The sequence below is a fragment of the Peromyscus californicus genome, unplaced genomic scaffold, assembly GCF_007827085.1.
Source record: "Peromyscus californicus insignis strain IS unplaced genomic scaffold, ASM782708v3 Scaffold_11__1_contigs__length_118956290, whole genome shotgun sequence".
Classification (NCBI taxonomy): domain Eukaryota; kingdom Metazoa; phylum Chordata; class Mammalia; order Rodentia; family Cricetidae; genus Peromyscus; species Peromyscus californicus.
In genome coordinates this window covers 55102197-55124902 of record NW_026294402.1, presented here as the reverse complement: position 1 = coordinate 55124902, position 22706 = coordinate 55102197, and the positions used below count along the sequence as shown (strand labels likewise).

The window sequence follows — 22706 nt, the reverse complement described above, 5'->3', positions numbered from 1 at the left end:
GCACTAACTTAAGCACCTCCACTGGTCAATAAATGGTTAAGTTGGTGTGACCTTTTCAATGTAAATTTTCCATTTGATTTGTCTTTGAATCTTCCATTTTTGTTGTTGCCTTTTATTAAAATTTTGTTTCTGGCATGTTCCCCTTTATTTCCTGCGTCATGGACATTCTTATGACTTTCAAATGTTTTGTCTGATAATTCTAACATCCGTATGTGGTACAGGTGGGTTTCTCTCTGTTATAATTCTAACATCTGTATGTGGTACAGGTGGGTTTCTCTCTGTTATCTATTTTCTTATCAGGACCTTAATGGTTCTTTATATGCTGAGTAGTTTTGGATTATATTGTGATGGTTTATTTATTTTAATTTAATTTTTATTTCATTTCCCCCTCTGTGTGTAACGTCTGTTGTGTGTGTGTTCCTGTGGGTGTGGGTGCATTCGTGTGTGATGATCACTATGGCAAACAAGAAGCAGAGAGAGGCAGGCAGGCAGGGGGTGGGACAAGATGTACCAGGCATAGACATGCTTCCAGGGACCTGTTTCCTCTAACAAAGCCCTATCCCCTAATACCCCATTCAGTATGAACTCATCAATGGATTAATCTGTCAGGAGCGTTAGAACCCTCAGGATCTAGTTACCTCTCAAAAATTAGGTAAACTAGTTGTGGGCTAAGCCTTTAGCACATGAGCCTTTGGGGCACTTTATACACAAACAATAATGCCGGAGGAGGAGGAGGAGGAGGAGGAGGAGGAGGAGGAGGAGGAGGAGGAGGAGGGAGAGCCCTCTGGTTGAATGGAATTCTGAATTCTCTTCTTCCCAGTCAAAGTGCTGTGGCCTGCTTTATTAGCATGCATGGCCACTTTATTCATTCTTCCAGAGTTTATAATGGGGTTGTCATCCTTTCTTATTCCACCTCTTCTGGAATTGTCATCTCCTTTTGCTTTTGATTTCTGTTTTGTCTTTGAGACAGCATCTCAGTGTTACCCAGGCTGACCCCTGAATCCTGGGCTCACAGGATCTCCTTGCCTCTTCTTCCTGAGTAGCCAGGACCACAGGCACATACCACTGTGCCTGGCTTCCTCCTGGTTTTTAAAGCCACTGGTGAACCAGCTCAGGGAACATAGGTACTTGCTGCCAAGCCTGATGAACTAACGACCCCGCCCCCAAGACCCACCTGATAGAAGGAGCGGATTGCCTCTGGAAAACTGTTCTCTGTCCTCTTCACCCTTCTACATTCATGCAGACACAAAATAAATAATATAATAAATCAATATGATAAATAAAGTCATCATTCAATGTGTGGGAAATGATCTTAATTTATCTAAATTATTTATTGTCCTCCTCCAGAGTTTCACTTAAAAAATTCTAGCGATACCAGCAGTTCATTCTCATAACCCGAAATGACTGGGTCCTCCATGTAGAGGGGAAACTGACAGATTGAGTTTCTGTAACTAACTAGACCTAGGGCCTGACTGCTCATCACTCAGAAGGCAAGAGTCGGGAGCAGAGAGTCAGTGGGAAGGAGATCAGTCTCATCTAAGAGCCAGCATCCTGAGATGGGAGGGTTGTGGTCCTCAAAAGTCCATCTCTCCGAACTTACTTACATAACAGTATGTGTGCATGTGTGTGCAGGTGTGCATGCTCATGTGTGTACTCAGAAGCCAAAGGAAGAGGCTAAGAATCCACCCTACCATCTTCTTCCTTATGCCTTTCAGACATGGTCTCTAACTGAACCTGGAGTGAGGCTGGTAAGCCCCAGCAACCCTCCAGTCTCTGTCTCCCACAGTGCTGGTGTTCGAACTGTGTATGACCACACATAGTTTTGTATGTGGATGCTGGGGGTTTGAACTCTGGGAATGGCCACACATAGTTTTGTGCACATGGCCACACATAGTTTTGTACGTGGATGCTGGGGGTTTGAACTGTGGGAATGGCCACACATGGTTTTGAGCACATGGCCACACATACTTTTGTATGCAGATGCTGGGGGTTTGAACTCAGGTCCTCATGCTTACGTGGCCATTGCCCTTACCCATTGAACTATCTCCCCAGCCACTAACAGGGCTTCTATAAGGAGGGAAAAGAATGCAGTGAGACTTCATGTTGAACATTTGTCTTTATTGCCAGGGCACGAGCTTCCTTTTCATTCCTCTCGTGGGAACATCTTAATCCACCATCCTCTTGGGGCTAGTTCCTGTGTCTTCTTTAGCATCCTCGATACTTTTCTTCAAGTTAAACCCCACAGCAGTTTACATGCTTTGTGTTAGTTAATGCACAGGCTTAACAAATAAAGAAGAGAATTATACATGTTGATAGTACATGAAGGTCACCAGGTGTTCTGGGTTCTGCAAATCAAAAGAGATTACTCAGCAGCTAGTATCTTCATAATTGCATTACAGCTGCTTGTTAGTATATGAACGCTGAGCAAAGGAGAGGGGGTGGATGTTGCAGGGTGACTCCCGTGAAGGATGCTCCTATCAGAAAATATGTGGGCTTGGGGTAAGCAACTCTCCAACTCTGCCTACAGCAGCCAGCAGCCGAACGTGCTACAATGTATTCAGTTCTAGCACCATCTACCCGGAGTCAGCATCAGACCCCAGCAATAGGGTTTGGTTTCCCAAGACTGTCTTCACTTCCAATGCCATTCACAAGTTTCAGTAGCTATAGATCAGGCTCTCCATAACTGCCTTCCTCAGGCTCAACAATTTTCCATGTGACTTACAGAACTCAGGGAAATGTATTTAAGTTTGCAGTCTCATTGGACAGGGTATATATAACAGCCAGGTTAAAAGAAATAGGCTCCTGCCCATGGAAATGGATGTGCTGTCTTCCTGGCATGGGACTTCATTCACCAACTCGGAATCTCATCAAACCTCGTTGGTTAAGGCCTTGTCTGAGCTCACTCTGTCTCTCCATCTTTCCACACCATTCCTGGAATTTGCAGGAAGGCTGAAAGTTCCAGCCTTCAAATCACTTGGCCTTATTAGTGATCAATCCCAACCTCAGGCTATCTAGGGTCCCTCCCTGAAAACCCATTAGTCTAAACTCAGGTGTGTAAAAGAGGCCAACTACAAATAACAAGGAACACCACTATGCCTTGGGGAATTTCCCAGATTTTAGGTACTTTGTGCCTGAAACCAAGAACAAAATCCAAATGTTTACCATATCATCCTGTTTTGTGTTTCTGCAAAGACTCTCTCCAAAGGAACGAATTCACTCCAAGACTGAACCACAGCCTCACCTGGGTCTATGCTACCCTAGTTGTCTCCCTGGCTTTCAGGGTTCCCTTTCATGCTAATGGGGGAAAATCAGTGGTCCAAAAGGCCATGGGAACTCTGAAAGGCTGAGTCTGAGAGACAGGAAGATGACATCTGGAGTTTATCCAGTGTGAAATATGGAAAAGGAAGCAGGGTTTGGGCCAAGTGTTGTGACATATTCCTGTAACTCTATGCTTCTCAGAGGCTGAGGCAGGAGAATCGTAAGTCTGTGGCTGAGCTGGGCTATAGTAGTACTATACTAGCCTGGCCTAATTGCAAATCCATGTCTCAAAAACTAAAAGAAAAACTGAGATTTTGGTGGAATAGGTATCGATATATTTGTACATACCACATCATATTCAAAGAATCTCCCAAAATATCCAGTAAATGGGGATCTAGAATGGAGGGTCAGAGGTCAAATGATGGAGCCATTGCCAATGACTCATCTTTTGTATTGTCCTCAAAAGACGATGTTAGCTGGGGTGATAGCTCCGTGGGTAAAGGGCTTTATGTGCTGGCATGATGACATGGGTTTGTATGCCCAGGACCCACATAAAAAGCCAGGCACACATCTGTAACCACAGTCCTGGGGTGACAAAGACAGGAAGATCTTCATGGGTCCATGGCCAGTCTACAAATCAACAAGCGTCAGGTTTAAGGAGAGACCCTGCCTCAAAAGCCGGTGGAGAGCAATTGGAGAAGTCAGCCGACATCGACCGCTGGGGCACATACATGAACACACATACATGAACACACATACACACAAGTCAAAGCAGAGTTGCCTGTCTGTGCTGATGTCCCAGATGAGCAAGGTGAAACCAAACCATTCATCTGCTCTTTGAGGAACTGGAGAGGTAACAGCTGGGTTTCCCAAACAGACAGGTTTCAACTGGCATAATAATGGCATTCTTTGTGCCTTAATTCTTTGACTAAAGAAGAGTAACGCTCAGTAACCCAATGTCCAACCGTCGGCCATGTGTGCTGTTGATCTGTCCCCCTGATGCCATGATCTGAGGACAGTGACCTTGAAATGAGGAGTTGTTCTCTTCAGGCCCTTTGCTGGCTGTAGCTGGTCTAGTCCATGGAATAGTCTGGACTGATTTCAGTGCTGACAAAAACCAACCAAACCAACAAATGAAAACCCAACTACAATTTACAGTTAAAACTGGGTGCTTTGACTGTGATCTAGACACCAACTCCAGATGAAATGGTGAATGGCTGTGGAGTGTGATGGAGAACATGGGGACCAGAGGACAGAGTGTGTAGCCTTGGCAGGAGGTGTGGATGGGGCCTCGTGCAGAGCATGTGCCGGTTGCCACAGGGCCTGGGTTTGTTTGTGATCCTGTCTCCTCCCACTCAGGCCTCTACTTTTCCCCAGAAGCCTCCACTCCTCAGAGCCTGGTGAGTTCCCCTAAGCTCCCCCTTGGGGTCATTTAGGCCTTTATCTGTGGTGCAAAGGCAAAGGTGGTATTTAGTAATCACAGCAGCCATGGCTTTTGGAGCAATTGGATTGCCAGGTTTTATTTACAGAGACTGCCATATTTTATTGTAACAACAGCTGTTCAGAGTCACGGTGTTGAGTAATAAATTCCAGTCTCGGTAGTTTAACACAATAAAAGATCGAACAGAGGTTGAGAGTTCCAGGCTCATCCCAGGCCTCTGAGACTCAAGGCTAGAAGAGGCACACACAGTCCTGTCCCCACTGGGAGCGGAGATCATAAACTGTACACTGATTCATTGTATATTGGTCAATGTTTTTTGAATTAAAAAACAAAGAAACCACATGCCTTGTCCAAAGCACAACACATGACTACCTCTAAGCTCAAGGGGACAGGAAGGTGAAATCCTCTCTTGTCACTGAGGAGGAAGTGGGGAGCCTCTGTAAGGTGACCTTATCCAAACTGCAAGAGACACTATTGCCACTTGAGTATTGAAAAAAAAAAAAAAAAAAACAAACCTCAGACTCTACAAAGTTTCTTTTCCAAAAGCTTGAAAAGTGAGTGGAGCAAGGATCACAGGCAAACACAGATTCCCTCAGCACACTCACAGCTGAGCAAGGATCACAGGCACACTCACAGCTGAGCAAGGATCACAGGCACAGGTTCCCTCAGCTCACACACGTGTCTTCCATGACCCCGGCACCTCCTCTTCACAAACCCCTCCACAGAGGATGGTTTTTATTAGCTCCAAGGGAACTTCAGATGTTGAGGAGGAAAAAGTCTGACCCCCCAATTAAAGTTAATCTTGTGAGAATGTGTTCCCTCCTCCACTTCAACAACCTGCAGGAAGGAAGAATGGGGGAGGCTGGCACCCTTTGACCGACCTGCCATATCTGATTACGGATTACTGGGTGATGTGTGGCTTTCCCCACTCTGTGGTATTTTCTATCTACAAGACCAGGTCAGGAAACACTTGCATCTCCATCGCCACACTTGTTTCTGCTTGTGTTTGTTCTCTGCTTGGGCCCATACCTTTTCTTCATCCTTAAGAAAGGTCTTGTGACAACCCAGGAATGGCAATATTGCTAAGCACACCAAGGGTGCATCCGGGCTCGGCAGACTTAGAATGCTCAGCAGGAAGGGCGAGCGAGGGCCTGAGAGCAACACTGGCCGTGAGCTAGACCTAGCCTTCTTTTCAGAAGAGAATTCTGGGGCTCAGCAAGGTTCAGTCTGCACAAGGTCACATGGCTAGAGCCCAGATTAACCCCAGCTCTTCTTACTAACCGCCCCCCAAAGCTTTGTTTTTTTGTCTATTCCATTTGACAGCCTTCCATGCATCCTTCCGCCCCTAGGAAACCTGTTCTGATCCCTGCCAGACAGTGCAGGGGTCTCCACCTCGTCTAATGGCGTCCACAAACCCTGAGAAGTTTTATTACTTGCAGCAAATAAGAGCAGTGGGCTTATTTCCTCTCTGTGTGGGAATGTATTGAAGAGCTTGTACATACAGGAAGGTGCATGTAGGGGCAAGCCCTTTCCCGAGCATGCTCAGTATACGGACATGTATCACTGTCCAAAAAGGGAGGATGCTGGATTTATTCCTAAGGTCATAAGAGCACATGTTCAGAAGGAAGAGATGGCAGACATGAACACTTCTGGGCAGAGAGTGTAGTATAGTGAGCAAAGTTTACTCTAGGTGGCCTGAAGGAATGAGTCAGAGTGACTTGGTGACCTTGGCTGGTTCCTTATGCAGGTGTGTTAACAGTCCTTTAAAGGGACAGCAGCTTTCTTCATGGAAGTCTGATAGTTGGCCAGGAAAGATGCCCATGCTTGGTAGCTCATGGCTTGCTGACCAACAGAGATAGGGCAGGTGAAGGAGGATGCAGGGTGGAGTGGTACCCATGTAGTCAGCCACTGGGCTCCAGGCTTTAAGGAAAAAATACTTTTTGGGCCTTAGAACTCTTCGCAGACATACCTAGAAGCCTGGGGAACAAAGCTGAGTTCTGGAAAGCCACAGAAGGGATGGCAGAAACTGTAGGTGCATGCTACCTGGCTGGGTCTTGGGACATACCTGTGTGTGTGGCGGGGGTGGGGGTGGGGGTCCAACGGTGCTTTTTGACCCCAAAGAAAGAAAATAAATAATTTGATTAGGTGAAGTATCCTTTACATGGGGCTGAAAAGACCCAGGTGTGGCTGGGCGGTAGTGGTGCACTCCTTTAATCCCAGCACTCAGGAGGCAGAGACAGGCAGATCTCTGAGTTTGAGACCAGATCTTGAAACCTGGTCTACAGAGTGAGTTACAGGACAGCCAGGGCTGTACAGATAAACCCTGTCTTGAAAACACACATACACATATGCACGCACAACACCCACCCAAAAAAAACCCCAAAAACAGGTTTAATGTGTATGATATTTAAGGTTTTCCAGTAGCGGAGTGTAGCTGCAAATGTCTGTGATCTTTGTACTTAGGAAGCTACAAGGGTATTACCATGAATTCAAGGCTAGCCTGGACTACATAAAGAATAAGAGAAAAACTCCTCTCTTACCTCTTGGATTCCATAAGTGTAAATAGGAAAAGATGGACTTAAGAAGAAGTTAGCCCTGGACATGATCCTGTGGTTTTGGACTGGCATCTGATTCAAGGGCAATATGGGAGCTGTTCAGGGTCAGTCCTCAACAGGAGCTCTGTGACTCCCCAAATCAATAAGCATGGGAGCTTGGTCCATGACCAAGACATGAGCTATGGGGAACTTTGTCCTGCAGCTCTGATGTGCCATTGTGGTTATATGGCAATCCTCCACATTGTGGTAAATGAAAGACGTGATTTCAAATGCAGCTTGAAATGTTTTTTGAAAAGAAGAGAAGCCACATAGTTCTCTGTGTATGTCATGTTTTCCCAGATGGACCCACAATGAGCCATGTAATTTCCCACTTGCATTTTCTGAGCCAGTGGTAGATCTGAGAGCTGGAAAGGGCTTCAGAAGATGTGTGAGCGGCTTCTCTTTCTTCCAGCAGGTGTAGTTACGCTTCCCCCATATTACTGATGAGGCAGCCACAGCTGTAGCGTGCGTGTTTTTCTATAATGAATGGCCAGGGACTGATGCTGTCACAGGTCTGGACTATCTAACTCCAAACTGTTCCTTATAAACAATGGCTTCCCAGCTTCATGGACAGAGCGGTAGACAGGAAATATTAAAGGGTGAAAAAGAGCAGAGGGGGCTGGGGAAATAGTTTGTCAACTGCTTGCATGAGACCATTGCAACACCCATGCAAAAGCCAGGTGTGGTGACCGACATTTGCAATCTCAGTGCTGGGGAGGCGGAGACAGGTGGATCCCTGGGGCGCACTGGCCAGCCACTCTAGCCTAATCGGTGAGCCCCAGGTCCCACTGAGACACTCTGTCTCACAAACCGAGATGGGAAAGGGGCTGGAGAGGTGGTTCAGCAGTTAAGAGCACTGGCTGTTCGTCTAGATCCCTAGCATTCATATGATGCCTCACAACTCTCTGTAACTCCAGCCTCAGAGGACCTAACACCCTCTTCTGGCCTCTGTGGGTACCAGGCATACATGTGGCACACAGACATATATGCAGGCCAAATACCTATACACATAATAAGTTAAAATTAAAATAAAAAAAAAAAACAAGGTGGATGGCTCCTGAGAAATAAACCCAAGGTTAACCCCTATCTCTGCATGCAGTACACATATGTAAACATAAACACACACAAAAAGTAAAATTTACACCAGGGTAGTCAAGTCTAGTGAGGTGTCACCGTTGGCCGCAGTGGCGGTCCTTGGAAGCGAGGCAGGATCCAGGTGATGGAGACAAGGTGAAATCATCAACTCAGCCTCCACTTGGCTTCCTGGGCTGCAGTGCCTTGGTGTCCTACATAAGCTGCAGCTGACCAGTGCCCATTGGCTTCGCTGCATCTCCCAGACTTGACTAAACATCACCCCTTCAACAAGAAAGCCAGTTTGCTAAAGAGGGAAATCACCTATGAGGCCGAAGTAATGGTGATTTCTAGCACTCCAGTAAGTGGATTAGCTTCAAACACAGCCACTGCTCGCTGGTGGAGCTGTCCCCCCTCGGGCTGTCTTGGGGGTACAAGAGGCACTGTGTGCAGTGGGTGAAGGACAAGGCCTTATTAGGAGAGTCTCCCAGGAAGCAGGGGAAGGCAAACAACATTCCTTTATAATGATGGATTTCTTTTATTTTGCTTTGAGTATTTTCATTACAAGAGAATTGTGGAATGATTTTTTGCATTACTTTGAATATATATTTAAAAAATACCAACAAAGGGGCCTAGTGCCGTCCCTACTGGGATTCCTTTTGTTTGTCTGAAAATGACACAACGTTCAGAGATGGTCATGAGCATCGCTGACATGGAACAGACTAGCACAGCTTCCTCCGTTATTTAAAGCCATATACGTCTCTCTGTGTTGATTGGCAGCTACCACTTCAGGCTGTCCCCACTTCTTCACTGGAAGGCTCTCCAATTCCTGGTCCAGGACAGCAGGGGCTCCAGGGCCCCTGCCCCAGCCTGCGGCTTCTATCGGTTCTGATGGAACAAGGTCCTAGTCGTTGTGGTTGTCTGTGATCATTAACCTAGAGCTGCTTCCCAGGCACCCCAGCTCACCCCCTGCCCTACATCCCACATCTTGCATTCTGAGCCCTGGATACTCCAGGATGCTTCTGTCTCCCTCCGGCCCTTTATAAGTGGCTTCCTTTCTAGAAAAAAACTCTGCTTCTGTCTCCTTCTACTTGGACTACTCGGCTCATCCTTTCGCTTCCTGCTTCCCTCTAGCACTGCTCCTCTTAGTGAGAAGCAACTTCAGATGGAGGGCTGCCTCATGGCTGAAAGAGGGAAAAAAGAGAAATAATCTGAATGTTTAGAATTCCAAAAGTCGTGCTGTACCAGGTAAGGTCACTTCGCTATCTCTGTTGACAGGATGTGGGCAAGAGAGGAAGAGAGAGAGAATGATGCAAATAGAAAGGGCAGAGCAAGATAACCTGAGGTGTCCCTGAAGCCTCTCGGACACTTGACGGGAATCCCCGACAGTCCCCTGACAGTCCATCTAAATACCCCAAACCCTGTGACCCCGGAGACTGCCGCTGCAGACAAATTAGTCTCTGGTCTGCCATGTGGTCATGTTCCAGGTCAAGTTGCAGCCAGCCATAGGCAGGGACCCAGACTACAGACCAGTCTGTAGGTTACTATTCCAGACCCCTGGAAGAAGAAGAAAAAGAAGTGAGCTAAGGCGGCAAGCAGGAGAGAAAATTTATCCTGAAGTATTTAGATACAGTTTAATAGTTTATTTTTAATTGCACACATGATACCATAGAGTGCTTATGGAAGGCAGAGGACACCTCCCTGCAGTCAGTTCTCACCTTCACCATGTAGGCATTGGGGATTGAACTCAGGTCTTCAGGCTTGGTGGCAAGCACCTTTACCTGCTGAACTGTCTTGCTGGCCCCCAAAGAAATGGTTTAAAACAAAACGTTTACTGGCACTGGAAGAGGCTTTATTGTTGTTTTTAGTGTCCCTGACCAAGGCAACTCTGAGAAGGAAGGGCTTATTCCAGCTCAGGGTGCCAATGTTCTGTCTTCTCTCTCCTCTATTGTTTAGTCCAGAGTCCCAGCCAATGGAATGTGCCACCCATGTGCAGTCATCCAGGTTGGGTTTTCCTACCTTAATTAAGCCCCTCATAGACATGCTAAAAGTGTGTCTCCTAGGTGATTTCTAAATTCTGTCAAGTAGACAAGTTCAACCTTCGAACCACACCTCCTTGTTATCCATTTGCTGAGCACAAGCCTGTCTTGACTTTACAGTGTATATAAATTTCCAAGCAAGAAAATGAGAAGAACTTTACAAGAACCATGACGGATCCTAGGGACTCAACAGGAGGTTGAAATGAGGGTTTTGGGTGTATGTCTGTTTTCTTTCCACCTTCAAATGCTAGCAGCTAACCGAGGTTTTCGCCCCTACTGGGACACAGACTCTGAGGTACTATGCACGTGTGCTCAGAATTTGGAAGTCTGGCCTCAAGAAATATTCTACTAGTGAAATGATTTATACTCACTTGACTCTGGGCTATGCTGCCATTGTCTCCCCTGGAGCACTCTCAGGGCTTCTCAGTGAGGTGAGGGGCCAGAAATCCAGCGCTGCTTTCCTTCGCCATGGATACTTTGCTCTAAAACTTGCTCCACAGGAGACCCCAGCACCACACTCTTCACATGTTCAGGCAGCCTTACCTCATGTGATCTCTGTACCTCCAGCCATGGGGGTGCATGGCTGACTACGCTGCCGTGTAGCTTTCTGAAGAGGGCAGTCAAGTCTCAAAGAGATGGCATCGCTCACAGGATGACTACATTGTTTCCCATCCCATCTGGAGCAACATGAATGCATAATTATGCCGGGGACACAGGTATGTACAGGGGCTCTCCTCCATGTACAGAGCTGACACATCATGGAAGGATTGTGGGTGTTTTTTTTCCCTACCATTTTAGGGGCCACCTCTAGGACCAGTGGGTAGTAGGCACAAGGGAGAGGCTTCAGTTAAAGACTGAAAGGGATCTTCTAACAGAGAGCTTCAAGCACAGTATGGGCTGTTTTAGGAGGTGGTATGTCCCACCACCCAAGATGTTACATCCAGATGTTAGGCAGACACTAGGGCTAAGGGGCAGCAGCTGGCCCATGGCTGCAACCTGAAGTACCTGCCCTTCTTAACCCAGCGAGGGTGAGTAGTTTATTTCATACATGAGGACAAAATCCTCCCCATCTTACTCATACATACATATGTACCTGTGTTGATAAAGAGATGTGTAACAGTAAATACTTGGAGGGAAAAGGGAAGCTTACTACTTTAGTATAAATATTTAAAGTGCTCTTATGTTAAAGCTTATAACGACTGGGGTTTGTTTTAAAGATGAGTTTTTATTTATGTGTACATGTATGCTTGCTTGTGTGAGTGATTGTCATGTGTGTGCAGAGCCCACAGAGGGCAGAAGAGGGTGTCAAGTCCCCTGGAGCTGGAATCACAGGAGGTTGGGACCTGCCCAGTATGGGTGCTGGGAACTGAACAGCCAGCACTTTTAAATTCTGAGCCATCTCCCCAGCTCACTGGCTAGTTTAGGCTGAATAAAGAGAATGTTCTGTGACACAAGACAGTATGTTCAGAAGACTGAACACTTTTTAAGGGGATCAGAATCAGTTCCTGAGAGCTGGCCTGGGTCAGGTGAGTCTGGTCACTAACAATGCACTTTGGTTTATATGATGGGTTAACATTAGAGGAGGAGGGGAGGGGGAGGGATATAAGGGTATTATTTATTCTTTTTATTGTCTTTGCAGCTTTAAAACCAACATTTCTTCAAAAGTAAAGCAATAAAGAAACCCATGTCCTTTCCTCCTGCCACATCCGGTTTAATAAACACCCTTTGTCCTTTAAGAATTATTTATTTCTGTTGGTGCTGGGGATAGACCCAGGGCCTCACACATGCCAGGCAGACATTGGGCCCTCTACTACACCCCAAGCCATGTTTACACTGTTTGTTTTAAGACCGTAGCTCACTAAGTTGCCCAGGTTGGATTTGAACTTTCTATCGCCCTGCCTTAGCCTCCTAGTAACTGGGATTATAGGCTTGTACTCCTAAGCTTGGCTATGTTGTCTGAAACATAATTTCAGGTAGCTCAGGCTAGCTGCAAATTGGATATGAAGTCAAGGATGACCTTGAACCCCTGATCCTCCTGTTCCCTCCTCTGAACTGTTGAGATTGCAGGTGTAGGCTGCTTATCAGTTTAAATGGATGAAACCAGTTGGAGTTTGAAGATCTAGTTGAGTCACTGGAGCTGGACCCCAGACACCAGGTGCCTCTCATCAAAACGTGTTTGTTTGAACCAGTTGGACTCAGTCAGCCCCAGCTGTACCCAGGTGTCAGGCACTCAAAATTGTTCTCCCTCTTTGGCCTCATCTCTTATGTTTCCCAGCTCCCTTTGTTATTTTTTTTCTTGGTGGGGTATCTTTCCTGTCCCTCTTTTTTTTTCTGCTCCCACAAAGCATACCACACCCCCCCCCTGATGTGGCCTGTCTCTAAGGTAGGGCGCCTGCATTCTGCCGCCACCCACCTCAGCACACAAGTACACCTGCCCTTTCCAAACACCCCCTGCAGGCAGGCTTTTGAGGCAGCCATAAACAAACAGGCTGACTGACATCAAGAGAAAGGGTCCTGTGCCTAGATGCATCTTCAATTGTTTAAGGTCGTCCTGTCCTCTTTAGGAAAGGGGGGACATTTTCTCACTCTTACTTCCTTCTCCCAGCTCTAAGACACTTGGGTTGAACTGAAACATTTTAGCATTGTGTTTGGACTCAAGAAACTGGCAATGGGAGATGGCTTAGCAGGCAAAGGCGCTTGCTGCCCAGCCTGAGGACCTTAGAACAAAGGCTAAGTGCTGAGTTGTTCTGGTTCTCAGGGAGTCTTTCTCTTAGGGATGTCCTCTCACCCCGGACGCCAGAAAGCAAAACTTCACTGAAAACCAGCCTCAAACCCGTGGTTGCAGCCAGAATGGCTGTTCCTCAACACTCAAGGATGCCCTTAAATCACCCACAAACCGCCGCTGCTATGAAGACAAGCTCTGACTTTCAGGCTCTGGTCGTCTCTGCCTTCCCCTTTGCTCTCCCATGGACGACCCTGGCCAGCCCGGGTCCCCTCTAAGTTCCATAGTCACCACTGTCCAGCCTCCAGTCCTCTAGCCTCTGTCCAGACCGCCTTCCCCTCCCCTGACTCTCCTGGCGGATGTCTCTTCTCGAGGTTCCCAGGGGTCAGGCCGGATCACGGCTTTAGAGGGTCCCTCATCTCCGGGGTGCCGGGGTGGGCCAGGGCCGGCTCTCCCCTAGGCGGCCGACAGGGGGCGGCAGGGGCGGCTGGAGGTGACAGCGGGAGGCCGCGCGGGAGGGCAGGGCGCGCGGACCGCGCTCTCCGCCCGCAGACTCCGCGCCTGAGCCGTGCGCGCTGGGCACTCGCTTGCCGCCCGCGCACCCGACACAGCGGGGCGCAGCGGGAGCCCGTGCGGGGCGGCAGGCCGTCCATGCGGCGGCGCTCAGGAAGCACGCGGGGCTGAGGAGGCGGACGCTCCGGGACCAGCCCAGGTGAGCAGATCGCGCAGCCCGGCCCGCCGCGCTCCGGAGCCCGGGGCGGCCACGCAGACTGGCGCGCGTGGGTGTGTCGGGGGCCCGCGGCAGCTCGGGACGTTGTACCTGCTTCTTCCTTTCTCTTTCCTTCCTCTTACCCTTCCTTTCCCACTTTCCCTTCCTCTTCCTCTTCTATTTCCCCTTCTCTTTTCCTCCCCTCCTCTTTCCATTCCTTTTTCACTTCCTTTCATCTTCCACTTCCCCTTTACTCTTCCTCTTCCCTTTCCTTTTCACTTCTCCCCTCCCCTCCTCTTTCCCTTTCTCTTCCCGTTTCCTGGATTTCCTGGAGGCCTGCTCTCCCCTTAGTCTTCATCCCTGACCCTTAACTCTAGGGCCTGGCCACCTACGGGTGGGGGAAGCAGCGAACTGGCCCTCTTGAGATACGCTCAGCTCAGAGGGAAACTCCTGAGTTGCACATGCTGCCCTTGTACCCCCACCCCAGCCTTGCTTCCCTTTGCTTAGCCTGGGATGGCTGGTGGCGTGTGTGTCAGCGCCCTCAGAGCCCCAGCATGGGGCCTCCATCACTCTGGTTTCTAGAAAGCCTCAGAGCCCCAGGTCAGGTTAGTCATTGCAACCCCGTGTCATTGCTAGCCCCGGTGGATCTGCTGTTTCTGTCAGCCTGGGATACACCAAGTGCGGCTCATAGAACTGTGGCGCTCTCATAGGACTGAAGAACTAGCTTTTGACCAACTTGCTCACCTTGAAGTGGGGGAGATCTGAAAAGGAAGTTTCATTTTTCTTAGTAATAGCTTCAGCTGTATCTTGGGGAGAGGCTTTCGGGGCACTCACTTAGCATGCAGAATTATGGGTCTAAGTGAGATTTTAAGTAGTACCCCCAGCTCTCCGTGCCGTTAAAAGTGCGTCCCTCACCAGTGTCTCCCCCGCCCTTTTGCAGGCAGTAGGTGAATGGAAACCTTGGATCTGGGGAACTGAAGCCCATTAGAATTTGGAGTAAGTGAAATAGATAGCCCAGAACGCCAAGGAATTATCATATCCAGCTTCCTTTGCATCTGAGACACCCAGACATCAGCTAAGACCTGACACCTTTTAGAGTCACTCTGTTATCTTTGACATCATGGGTGTTTTGACCTGGTAGAGATGGAAGGGGCATGGTTACTGGACCTGAGAGAATCTTAACTGGTCTCTGTGTACAAAGGAGCAAACATTTAAAAAAAAAATGTGATTTAAATGTAGCCCTACTCAATTCCTATAGATTTTTGTTGGCACCATAGTTGAATTCCTTTGAAAAACGCAATCATACCCTGGAAATTAATGTGAGGAAGCAGATGAGAGTCCGGGGGGCTTTCCCATAAACCTCTGTAGGGCTGGAGCAGGGAATTCCCAAAGGTCCAGCCTGCAGAATGAGTTTGGGTGACGAGAGTATGAGGAACCATTACTAACGCAAGTGGTTGCATTGGCCTCACTGTGGGGGTGACTGGGCTCATGTGGTCTCCATGCCCAGCCCACAGCAGGGCACCATTGGTCTTGCCATGGGCGAAGTCTCATAGCCAGGTGGGAAGGGAGGAAAACAGAATACAGTTCAGGAGGAAGGTCAGGACTCAAAGTTTTTGTTTATCTAGCAATCATGTCTGTTACCCACAGAGCCTGGACTCGACCCTTTCCTTCTCTGCCCTCCACACTGTTCTCCCGGGCATCACTTTTATCCCTGTTGGCTGTTGGTATCCGTGTTCAAGTGCCCCCCCCCAGCACCCTCATCCCATTTCCTACATGCATAGCTCATTTATCATAAAGCCCTTTCCACATTCTTTCTTGATATCTCAAATTATTTGCCTGCCCCTACCTTAAACCATGTCCAAATTACAGTAACAATTTCCCCTCCTGACTACCAGCCATGGGTGGCTCTCCTCATTGTAATCCATCTCCTTTCATGCTGACAGATTAATATTCCTGAAATTCTGACTTCACCACATCTCCTTGCAAGGAATCACAATGGCTCCCCAGTATTCACTTCCATTTAATTTTTCTCCAGAAAATACTTCTGAACTTTCGTTGTGTGCCAGGGATTATTACTGTGTGCTGGGGGTTTATGTAGAGCAAGACGGTATCACTGCCCTCCGGGGGCTGAGAGGAGAGCTGCTGATAAATGACCACCCAAGGAGAAAGGACGGAAGTAACGGAACACAACAGAGGGGGATGGATGAATGAGTATGGATAGCCATGTGCACGTGTACAGAAGAGGGAGAAACTGATTCCTTCCTAGGCACACGGAGTTTTGGAGACCTCAGCCCCGGGCTGCCTTTTGGACCAGGAATGAAACTGTAGTGACAGATGCAGAGTCTATCACAAATGGCTTGTTGCTCTTCTCTCTCTCCCCCACCTCCCCATCTCTACCTCTCTCCTCCTTCCCTCTCCCCCTCTCCCTCTCTCTCCCCCTCCCCACCCTTTTCAAACAAGGCCTCAACATGTCGCTCAACTGGCCTTGAGCTGATCATCCTCTGTCTCAGGTACTGGAACACTGAGATTATGGGTGTTTGCTACCATACCTGGCTTAGCTGACCTGGCTTAGCTGTGTGAGTTTGTGTGTGTGTGTGTGTGTGTGTGTGTGTGTGTGTGTGTGTGTGTGTGTGCATGTGCTTGCAAGTGTGCATGTGTACTACACAGGCCATAGGATGTTAGTCTGAGTCCCAGGAATATGCCTGTGTTTGTCTGTCCCAGGACTAGTATTATAAACATGTATCACTATGCCTGACTTTTACATTATCTATCTATCTATCTATCTATCTATCTATCTATCTATCTATCTATCTATGTACCTTCTATCATCTATCAATCTATCTATCTATCTATCTATCTATCTATCTATCTATCTATCTATCCATAGCAGAGGACCTTGGAGTTGTGAGTTCAGGGGAGCCCCCCCACCCCCATGTTTTGTTGTTGCTAAAGGGGCCTTTGAAACAAGTTTTTGAAAGCACAGCACATCCTTCTTGCTTTCCCTGAAAGCATCGAAGCCCAGCCCTTGTGACCCACGATCTGAACAAGCATTAAGAAGAAAAGATCAGAATACCTTGGCTTGAAAACCCCAAGCTGGTGGGGGTGCAACATAGGCCGGACTCTTCCAGATAGGGCTGGCCAGGCCAGGCTAGCCACAGCCGATCTCCTGGAGTGGCGGCTGACCCATGGCGGATTCTCACTTAACAGTTCTTTATATTTGCCCTCCTCCCACCCCCGTCTTCACATAGAACAGTGGGCTAGCGAGGCCTAGAGACTAACGTGGCTTTGAAGCCCCTTAGGCAAAGCCTTGGCACATAGTAGGTGCTCAGTGTCACTTCTCATTTCTCCTGTCTACCCTGATTGATCAGTGCTGGACAGAAGTGGGTGCTCATTAACCGTCTTCCAGAAGAAACTTGCGTACAGTCTTAGACCCTGTAGGTGCTGGTTCTGTCTGAAGGACTCTTATTGCCCCGTGCTCCAGCCCAGCCATTGAACACACATCTGTACTATGGTAATCATCCATCCAGTATCCTGTCTTCTCTCCACTTCCTGTCCAGTTTCCCTCTGGGTCCTCTGAAGGGCACGAATACCAGGTGGGCAGTGGCTTTTCTCCCTGGTGATTGTCGTGGGGAAAGTGTGGTCACTCTTAGTTTATTTCTCTCTCGTTCCCTAATCTTTCAGCTAAGCAGTAGGTGCTTGTGGTCTGGGAGCCTGAAGGATAGCTTAGGTGAAGATAGGCAGTGTTCTCCGTCTGCTTGGGTGTGGTCCACAGAGTCAGGAACCAGGCTTGTGCCTCTGTGTCTTGTCCCCAGGAGGGTGGCACTGGACAGCTCACAAGCACCCTCCCAGGCCCCTTGGCAGGCTGCCTGAGGCCTGACCAGCAGGGAAGACAGAGGTAATGAGTGATTAATGGGTGCCTCATCTAATCTCCTGCCAGGGGAAATGAAGGACCAGTCATGGGCTGGGAGCTGGTCTTGACCTGCTCCAGGTGGGCTTGGAATGCACCCAGCTCAGGATAGGGATTAAGGCTTGAAAGACAAGAGGAAATGAGATGTTAACCCTTTAGCTATGGCCCTCTGAGTCCGAGCAGGGGAAATGGCAGGGGAAATGGCAGGGGAATTATCTTCAGGCATCTGATGAAAAGCCGGGCATCCCCTTTGATTTATGGCAGGGATGCAGCCACGTGTCTGACTACTGTGGGGATGGTTGTGGGCCTTGACTTTGTGATCGTTTTCTTTGAGGTGAGATCATGAGAGAGATGATTGATTTCCGCTGCCTGGGGCCGCATCAACTGCTGGGAGACTACCTACTTGCCTCCTTGGAAAGCTGCTGATGGTATCAGCAAGTGGCAAATTTGCAGTTATTGAATATGCTTTTTTTTTTTTCTCCTGAAACAGTTCCTCCAACAGTCTGTCATTTCCAGGAAGATAAACAAAGAAGGCATTTGCCCCTGGGCTAGCTACCGTCTCTCCACAACGGAGTCCTGTCCACGGCAATGGCAGCAGCATGTGTGTGGAGAATAGAACCAGCTCCCTGAGTCCCAGCCTAGGTCTCAACACATTGTAGGCTTCAAACAAGGTCCTTAACCGCTGTATTATCATTCTCCAACCTATAAAGATAGGTATCATAATAATGCAGCATATGGCCTAGGGAAGATTTGTGACATTGTCAAATGCTTCCAGCAGCCCCAGGCTCATGCCCAGGCCTCTTCAGTCTTAGCTCTTTTTATTCTCACCTATCCCTGTGAGTCCCAGACCACCCTTCCTCAGGACAGAAGCTGCTCCTCCTCCGGGGCTCTGAGACTCACTTCTGTGAAGTGACTTAACTCTTTGATTGATCGGGCTTGTTTGACCCCTGACCCTGCATGCTTTAAATTCTGGTTCCACCCTCCGTTGCTGGTCCCATGGCCTCCTGCTGCCCTTTTGATTAGACCTCCAGCCCCTTGCCCTCTGCCTCCATGCACGGAATGCTGGTGAGCTGGACAGTGCTGCCAGCCTGGACCTCTGTGGTGGCCTAAGTCAGTTCTGCTCCTCTCTGCTCCTTGCTAGCTTTGCTGTGTGACCCAGGAACCCCAGGCCAAGTGGATGAGAGTAGAAAAGATTGCAAAATCAGGAGTTGTGGAGATCGTCTGGCCAGGATGCAGACCTAAGCATCTCCTCCTGTTCTAGCTTCCCTGAGCTCCCATCACCTCATCCTGGATTGGCACTGATAAGCTACACTTACCTAATGTTTGGTAGGAGGGCCAATTCCCTCTGTGGATGTGAGGTCTCCTGGGAGCCACGAAGAGCTTGCGGCTAGTTATAGGGTGAGTGCCAGGCAGAGCCATGATGCACATTTTTTGTTCTTACTGTTTGTTTCTTTCTTGTTTGGTGGTACTGGGGATTGAACCTAGGGCCTGATCAGGCATGCCAGGCAAGTGTTGTAGTACTGAGCTACATCCCCAGCCCTGTAGGGTAAGGTCTGAAGTCTTGTTACTAGTGCGCATTGGCGTTGCAGCTTTTGGCCCCAAGGAGAGTCTGGAGCAGACTCTTGTCCATCCCTGTTTCACTTAGGATGCCATAGTCAGGCCCAAGCCTTGACTCTGCTACAAGTGCAGAGACTCCCTTGCCAGCTGAGACAGAGGGAGCTGCTGTGCACAGAGCCCCACATCAGGTGCTGGCTTTGCCTGTGTGAATTCAGGTCCTCTAGTGCCAGCCAGCCATCATCCTGTTCCATAGCTCAGATAGCGGAGACTCACATAGCAAGTGTACAGCAGAGTGACATTTGAGGTCCACCTGGCTCCAAAATGGGTACTCTGGGAACAAACAGCAGTTAGTGAATGAAACAAACAAACAAACAAACCCCAAAACAAAACTCCATCTCATATATGCACAGTAAGCCAGCTTCCTCTAATGACCTGTTCTTGCCTTTGTATATGCTTGTATGTTTTTGGTATGTATGTATGGGGTGTGTGTGTGTGTGTGTGTGTGTGTGTGTGTGTGTGTGTGTGTGTGCAGGCCAGAGTATGATGGTAGGAGTCTTCTTCAAGTAGCCTCCCACCTTAATTTTTGAGGTAGAGTGTCCTGGTTTGCTTCCTGTTGCTGTGATTAACACCATGACCAAAACATCTTGGAGAGGAAAGGGTTTATTTGGCTTGCACATCCTGATGGATCACATTCCATCATTGAAGGAAGTCAGGGCAGGAACTCAAGGCAGGAACCTGGAGGAGGAACTGAAGCCGAAGCCATGGAGGAGTGCCACTTAATGGATCATTCAGCTTGCTTTCTTATACCTCCCAGGACTATCTGCCCATGGTTGGCACTGCTTACAGTGGGCTGGGCCCTCACACATCAAACACTAATCAATAAAATGCCCCATAGACCTGCCTACAGGCCAATGTGATGGAGGTGTTGTCTCAACTGAAATTCCTTCTTCCTGGATGACCCTAGTTGATAAAAAACAAAAAAAAAAAACAAAACAAAACAAAAAACCCAAAAAAAACCAAAAAACCCTAATAGAACACAGGGTCTCTCAGCCTGGCAGGTCACTGATTCGGCTGTGCTGGCTGGCAGATCCCAGGCACCCTCAGCATCCACATCTCCAGTTCTGGCATGGCTGAGATGGGCCATCATTCTTGGCTTTTTATGCATGTGCTGGGGATGTGAGCTCAGCTCCTCATGCTTGTTCAGCAAGCCCCTATTGACTGAGCCATCATCTCCCAGCCCCAGACAAGCTCATGCTATAACTTAGCTGATGCACATTTGGCTTTTTGGCTAACATGAGTCTGTGTAAATATTTCCCATTTTTAAACAATTATAAAGAAGAGTTCTTTACTTTTTATTTCTGTGTATGTTTGCATGTGAGTATATACATGTGTATGTGGGTGCCAATAGAGGCCAGAAGACAGTGTCAGATCCCCTGGAGCTGCAGAATGTTGTGAACTACCTGATGTGTGTATTGGGAACTGAACTCGGGTCCTCTGAAAGATCAGTGAGTACTTTTAACTGCTGATCGACCTTTCCAGTACCCCTTTTAAACTTCTTTTGAATTCCCATTTCTTAAGCATAGTGATGATCTCCATAGCCCCTTCCTACCCTGTATTAGGAGCTAGGTTTTTTTTTTTTTTTTTTTTTTTTTTTTTTATTTCTTCCTAATCTCTAAAATCAGCACACCAGGAAAGGCATGCAATTTGCTTTTCTTTATCTATTTCTCATCTCATGATCTGATTTGGAAATCAGATCCAGGCCACATGGTCTCCTGGTGGTCATACTGACCCATGGTACACAAGAACCCCACAGAGAGCAAGCTCCTGGAGGCCCGTGTGAGCACCAGAAGCAGAGGAGGAATCATCAGCTGCCCAGTTCTTCCTTCTTACTGGTTGTTTCTTCCTCAGGGCTCAGGTTAGAGGAACTCAACACCCCTCACTTAGTAGACAGGGAGATGCATTGTGGGGTGGGGACTTTCTGAGTTCCACGGAAGGAAATGATGTCAGCGTTCACAGAGGGTCCTTGAAGGAAGGTGCTGGCAACTTCCTAGATGATGCTCACATATGTGACTGACTCCATATGGACAATGCTGTGCATCGATTCATTCATGCTCCTGACTCTTTCCCAATCATTACTTTGTGCCAGGGAGCAATACCATGCATTGTAAAGTGTGTGGATTCCACACCCCACTGCTTGCATGACTTTGGACAGCATCAGTTGAGAATCAGTTTGCTCTCTTGTACAATGGCTCAATAATCTCTGTGCAGCTAGAAAAAGTAGTGGAGACAGCCTAGTGTTTGCTCATGAGCCTGTATTAGCTTTCCGTTACTGTAACAAAATAACTGAGGTTATCAACTGTCAGGAATAAGGGTTCGTTTGGGCTCAGAGCTTCAGAGGCCTATGGTTGCTTGATCTTATTGTTTCTTGTCTGTGGCACCACAGTACACATGTCAGGAACATACAGTAGAGGGAGATTTTTACCTCTTGTTGGCCAAGAAGCAAAGAGAGAGAGAGGGGTCAGATCCCAATATGCCTACAAGGTTAAGTCCCATGTGACCTTTCTTCTTCCACTAGTGCCCACCTCTTAAGGTTTCTGCCCCCACCCAATAGCATTACCAACTGGGGACAAAGACTTAGCATGTGGGGCTGGAGAAAGGCCTCAGTGCTTGAGAACACGTGCTGCTTTTGCAGAGGACCCCAGTTGTCCCAGCACCCACACGGTGACTCCTAGCTGCCTGGAGCTCTGGTTCTTCCTGGGGATCCTACAACCTTGCCTTCCCCAGGCACCTGCACTCAGGTGCATGTTGCTACACATACATGTAATTAAAAATAAAAACAAATCTTTTCAAAGAAAAAAACATTAACATGTACCTTTGAGAGGCACATTCAAATTAAAGCTGACATGGAGGGCCTACTATGTTCCTTAATAAGCACGAAAAACCCTGTCTGTGAATTGGTGTTTCTGCCTAAGAGCATGGTGGCTCCTACAGCCTTGGGCAGAGGCAGGTGATAGGAAAGTCATTATAATAACCATAGTGAACAGCCCAGCAGACCCAGATGAAAGGCTGGGACTTTAGAGAGACGGGATGGGGGGCAAGACCCAGTAGGAGGAGACTGAGGGGGAGAGATAGGGTGAAAGGAAGTGGAAGCCATTTATACGTTATGAGAACGCCATATCCTTGATTACCTCTCAGAATTGAGACCCTCATAAGTGAGTCTTCCCACCCCACCCCAGAATGAATGCAGTGTGTGCATGCATGTGACACAATACAGCCTCCACACACAGTGATGTTGGCTGTGACGTTGCTTCTAGTCCGCGGTATCTTAACATGGCTTCCTCGCAGTGTGCCCTGATGGTTCCTTTGCTCTGTCAGAGGCTCTGAGGTTGCTTCTGTGGTCACCCTTCT

The 22706-nt window shown here is 48.1% G+C and overlaps 1 protein-coding gene across 1 annotated transcript in view; it reads left to right on the top strand.

Annotated features, from left to right (window-relative positions):
* The first annotated feature begins 13651 nt into the window (after positions 1-13651).
* The window catches only part of Thsd4 (thrombospondin type 1 domain containing 4), a 584444-nt gene continuing 575389 nt past the window's right edge, over positions 13652-22706 (top strand). The window contains exon 1 of the mRNA XM_052762797.1: positions 13652-13837. The gene's annotated coding sequence lies outside the window, so the exon portion shown is untranslated. The remainder of the gene's footprint in view (positions 13838-22706) is intronic.